The sequence below is a fragment of the Canis lupus genome, chromosome 7 (genome assembly GCF_048164855.1).
Source record: "Canis lupus baileyi chromosome 7, mCanLup2.hap1, whole genome shotgun sequence".
NCBI lineage: Eukaryota > Metazoa > Chordata > Mammalia > Carnivora > Canidae > Canis > Canis lupus.
The window spans coordinates 38891744-38897726 of NC_132844.1; the positions used below are offsets into that span (position 1 = coordinate 38891744).

Sequence of the window (5983 nt, forward strand, 5' to 3'; positions counted from 1 at the left end):
CTTCAATCTCTTCCTGTGCCCCCCTTCCCAGCCTTTTCTACCTACTTGCCTCCAATTCCTCAGGGAGTCATGTGCCAATTCTACTTCAGTTCTCCCCCCAGTTAGCCTCTTCCTGTTTATCACAGCCACAGTCTAAGCCATCATCATCTCCAGAAACTTCTGAAAGCTTCCAGGCTGATCAGTGTATTTTACACTCTATTTCATTTTAGCTGGTTCTTCAGAAAGCAGTTAGAATAATTGTTTTTAAAACTCTAAATCAGGAAGGCTGAGCGGTCGCCCTCGAGCTGCACTTAGCTTCTGCACGTGGAACCCGGGAGTGGGAGATTCAGAATCGAATCCCTTCTCCCTCCCCCTCCTGTTTTCGGCTTTGTGAGGAACCTTACCAGCAAAGACAATGGCCAGCAATGTTACCAACAAGACAGATCCTCGCTCCATGAACTCCCGTGTATTCATTGGGAATCTCAATACTCTTGTGGTCAAGAAATCTGATGTGGAGGCAATCTTCTCAAAATACGGCAAAATTGTGGGTTGCTCTGTTCATAAAGGCTTTGCCTTCGTTCAGTATGTTAATGAGAGAAATGCCCGGGCTGCTGTGGCAGGAGAGGACGGCAGAATGATTGCCGGCCGGCTTTTAGATATTAATCTGGCTGCAGAGCCAAAAGTGAACCGAGGAAAAGCAGGTGTGAAACGATCTGCAGCGGAGATGTACGGCTCCTCTTTTGATTTGGACTATGACTTGCAACGAGATCATTACGACAGGATGTACAGTTACCCAGCACGTGGACCCCCTCCTCCTCCTATTGCTCGCGCTGTGGTTCCCTCAAAACGTCCACGTGTATCAGGAAACACCTCACGAAGGGGCAAAAGTGGCTTCAATTCTACGAGTGGACAGCGAGGATCTTCTTCCAAGGCTGGAAAGTTGAAAGGAGATGACCTTCAAACTATTAAGAAGGAGTTGACCCAGATAAAACAAAAAGTGGATTCTCTACTGGAAAGCCTGGAAAGAATTGAGAAAGATTAGAGCAAACAAGGAGAGATGAAGAATGATAAGTCAGAAGAGGAGCAGAGCAGCAGCTCCCTGAAGAAAGATGTGACTAATGTGAAGAGGGAGTCTGAGGGGGGTGCAGATGACTCTGCTGAGGAGGGGGACCTACTGGATGATGATGATAATGAAGATCGGGGGGATGACCAGCTGGAGTTGATCAAGGATGATGAAAAAGAGGCTGAGGAAGGAGAGGATGACAGAGACAGTGCCAATGGCGAGGATGACTCTTAAGCACATAGTGGGGTTTAGAAATCTTGTCCCATTATTTCTTTACCTAGGCACTTGTCTAAGATCAAAATTTTCACCAGATCCTCTCCCCTAGTATCTTCTTCAGCACATGCTCACTGTTCTCCCCATCCTTATCCTTCCCATGTTCATTAATTCATATTGCCCTGCGCCTAGTCCCATTTTCACTTCCTTTGACGCTCCTAGTAGTTATGTTAAGTCTTACCCTGTAATTTTTGCTTTTAATTTTGATACCTCTTTATGACTTAACAATAAAAAGGATGTGTGGTTTTTTAAAAATATAAAAAAATAAAAAATAAATAAAAAATAAAAATCTAAATCATATCATGTATCTGTTTAAATTATTTAAAATTCTTCATTAGCTTCCCTCTGCACTTGAAATAAAATCCAGTCACTTTATTTCTTTATTTTGTCCTCAAAGCTCTACACACAATCACACTCCCAGTCATAAGCCTCCGGTCAAACTCAGTCGCCTCTTTACTTCTTTAGAGCTTTTGCAACAAAGTTTACTTCTGCTAGAGCAGAGTTTCTTGAATTATCTGCGGTAAAGGATCAGATCTTTTCTTCAATCTGTCATGGAATACTTTCCAAAATAGAGTAAAAATCAACTACTAGAAAAAAATTTAAAAGAAATATATTTTATTTTTATATTTAATGGCATAAAGGTAGTCTATCAAATTACGATAAATGTTACAAATGCTTATTCTCAATTTCGGGACAGATCTCACTAGAGTTCCAGAGCAGTTTGCCAACAGAGGTCAGTCTACAGGCTACTGAGAGGCTCTGTGTTGGTGTACTCTGTGTTGTAACTGATTCCATCCACTCTTTAAGGCATTGCCTAAAACTTCACTCCCTCAGAGTCTGCACCAAACATGCTATCTCATAAGATCCATCCCCTTTATAATATTTTCTATCACTGCATCCTACTTGGCTTCATTCATAACCTGACTTAAATTGCATTCATATGCACACACACACACACGCACACACACACGTGCACACACACACACATTTCTCTGCTTACTTTTTTTTTTAATTTTTTTTAATTTTTATTTATTTATGATAGTCACAGAGAGAGAGAGCGAGAGAGAGAGAGAGAGGCAGAGACACAGGCAGAGGGAGAAGCAGGCTCCATGCACCGGGAGCCCGACGTGGGATTCGATCCCGGGTCTCCAGGATCGCGCCCTGGGCCAAAGGCAGGCGCTAAACCGCTGCGCCACCCAGGGATCCCTCTCTGCTTACTTTATTCTCTACATCTCTCTCCTAAATTCCAGGTGGCAGGGACGGTGATCATTTTTGTCACTAATGTATCCCAATTACAAAGTCAAAAATGTCAAATTTCATTGGGTTTGATGAATTTCTCAGAGACTTTCACATACTAATATGAACTGTACAACCCCAAGGGCAGGTATATAGTGCAGAGTTTCCCAAACTCATGGGATTGATAGATCTTTCTTCAGAATGCGTCTATAGAATACATTGTAGGAAGCATTGATCTAAAGAGATAAATGCAAATTTTGTACATGCCAAAACTACTTTTGCCAGGTTGTAAAGTTTGTTGTATAGATACTTAAATGCAAGCTGCTATTATTTCATGGGTGGAAAGAGTAGAGAATTGGAATTATGCCAAAGCCTTGGTGGAATGAGGGATATGTGACACTCATTTGCCCATTTTTCTCTTAGTTTCTTTTCTACCTTGTGACATTCTAGGCCTAAAACACTAAAAATTAAATTTCCTTGGTTTCTCAGCCAGATGACTTCTGGATCAGTTCTTCAAAAAAAAAAAAAAAAAAAAAAAAAGGTACTAGCAGAAGATTAGAAAGCTGAAGAAAGGGGAAAATTTTATTTTATTATTAAGAAATTTTGTTTCCAACAGCAGTGGGAGGTCTCAGGCTTCAGTGGCCTTTGGCCCTGTGGACTGGGGCTGATGGCTGCGGCTCCGGTATTATGCACAGTTAAAACAGCAAAAAAGCATCCATGAAGCCAGCTGGCTGTGCCCTCCATTGGTCTTCAGTAGCTGCAGGAGGGATGACCATGGATTTGTCAGCAATGTGGCTTCTGGCCTCCAGCAAGATCCACTGTGAACATCATCCTGTGTCTTCTGGCACTGTCTCTCCTGCAATCCTCTAGCCAGGGCTGGTGGTGACTTCTTGTAGTCACTAACTCTTCGTCTCCCCACCTTCTGCCTTCTGCTCCATCAGGCTTTCCTAAACCAATGAAACCAATGCCTTGTATTTTCTATTTGAAAAACCTAAAGTGGTTTTTGGTTTCCTGACTGGACACCAATTAATATGGGGTCAAGATGGGAGAAGGTGATTCTATCTTCCAAACAGACTACATGAGGGTAGAAAAATGTCATCTGCTCTGTCTGATGTCATTATGAGTCAGAGTTAGGCATTAAGAGAAACACCTAAGCAAAACAGAATAATGAATCATGGGAACAAAATCATGAGTGAAAACACAAGCTCATGATTTTTAATCCAGTCCATCATAGGGTGACTTCTGCAAGTCCTTTCATCATTCTGAGCCTGACTGTCCTCAAGTCCTTCCTCCTTGACTGCTTCCAACACCAAGGAATGCACAGGTATTTGTAACCCCCCATGACCTCTATTAATCACCCCCAAGCCACTCCCAAATAAGCAATCTAAGTAAATGTCATGTGTTTGCCCTACCAGTGCAGCTTTAGGACAGGTCTCCTGGTTTCTAGCTCTCTCTCCAGCTGGACTATCACTCAAAACCCTGTCAAGGTAGAAAATCTGGAGTTGCTGTTATTCAACATTTTTAAGTACTTCTGTGAGGCACAGGGGAATGAAAAAATAAACTCACAAAATGATGTGTGGGAGACAACAATGTATACAAGTAACAGTAAAGCTTTCAGTGAAACAAGAGCTTCTATAGAGGCACAAATTAAGGCAACAAGCACTGGGAGAGGGAAGAACTAATTCTGTGGGGATCCTTCTCAAGCCTTCACAGAAATCCATTGTGTGTGGTGGAGCACAGCGCTCATGGGGCAGAGTGAATAGGGCTGAGAACAGGGAGGCTGAGTGGGGTCAGACTGAGCAGACCCTTTGGGGGCCACACCCACGTTACTACACACATGGCTCTAGGAAGCTGTATGAGGTTTTTAAACTGAAAAAGGGAAATGAAATTCAAGTTTTAAAACTTGAAATATATAAATATAGGATATGGTTGTTGAGCAATGATGATATTGAAGAAGAAAATATTGAGCATTTCAAATTATTCTTATGTTATCTGCTACCCGTAGGATATATGCATAGTATCCTATGCATATATGCATAGGGGATATAAGCAGGGGGATATGCTTAAGACATAATAAGCAAAAGGAATTTTCTTAATAAATTGTCATAATAATGACACAGCCAGGTCAACTGAAACATTGGTTGGAAAGAAATAATTATGTTGAAAGACTGAAAATGTGGTTGCAAGAAAGAATTTAATATCTTTCCGAACAACCTAGAATGAAAATAATATATTCTAAATTTCCAGATATTACTGATTTGGAGGGACAATGAGAAATAATAATAGTTTATGGATATTAAGAAGCTGGAACTGTGATTCAATATTGCATAATAAGAAGCAAATTATAGAAATATATTCTGAACTCATTAATTCCTACATATTCATACAATGATCAGTGAAGAAACAGTAACGGCACAGAGATTTTTGAGTGCCATTACACGGGAAATTAGTTATGGCTTTTCAAAGTAAAATGATAAAAATACCGATAAAGTCAGCACTATTCTGAGCCATATATAAATGAACTAATCCAGGTGAGGAAATTTTCAACCCTCTCGAACAACCTTAGGATAAATTGAGCCCAAAATATCTCATTTAACTTTGATTAGCACTATATTAAAAAGATGGAGACAAATTGAATGGAGAACTCAGACAAGCAGCTTAGTATTGAGGAAATTGATTTATGAAAAATATTATAGGAACAAAATATGTGCAACTTTGCAAAGAGATGACTAAGGAATGATGACAGTCTATAAATATTTGAAAGGTATAAACATCCAGTTGGGGAGGAATTATTTAGCATGTTATAAAGAGCTATAATTACAGTTTATGGGATGAAATTAGACAACCAAGATTTAAAGCATTCAAAACCACCCTCTTCAGCATACTGGAGACTTGTATTTGAAAATATAAATAGTTTAACCTTTGGGATATTTGAATGCTTTTGTCTCTGTTTTTATTTCTATTTTTTAAAAATGTAATCGGTGTAATGAAGAGAGATAGGCATAAATCTCTTAAGTGTAAGCACAATAAACACTATTTTATTTATTTTGCACACTTCCCTGTCCTAAAGGAATCTCAGATGGCTCACTCAATTTGTTTGGGAATAGAATACAGAATATATAAACAAAATCCACAAGTACTTCTCCAACTGAATGTTAATCTTTTCCACTGGATCTACTTACTAGTAGTAGTGAGCAAAACTCACTAACTGGATTTTGCATAAATTTTACTAGAGGATTGTAAATCATTGATCTAGAGTAACTGAAGTTATGTACCTCACTGAGGTAAAGACAAATATGGGCTGCTTTATGTTGAAGAGACTCAAGAATTTATTTGGACTGGACACTAATTACTGCCTCCTTCTTGAATTGCTTCCTTCCCAGTGAAAGTCCTAAATATCCAGCCACAATCACTTTCCTGTGCCCATGTACC

The 5983-nt window shown here is 39.8% G+C and overlaps 1 pseudogene; it reads left to right on the forward strand.

Moving 5' to 3' along the window:
- The first annotated feature begins 327 nt into the window (after window positions 1-327).
- Window positions 328-1294, forward strand: LOC140636784 (heterogeneous nuclear ribonucleoprotein C pseudogene; annotated as a pseudogene).
- The last annotated feature ends 4689 nt before the right edge of the window (window positions 1295-5983 follow it).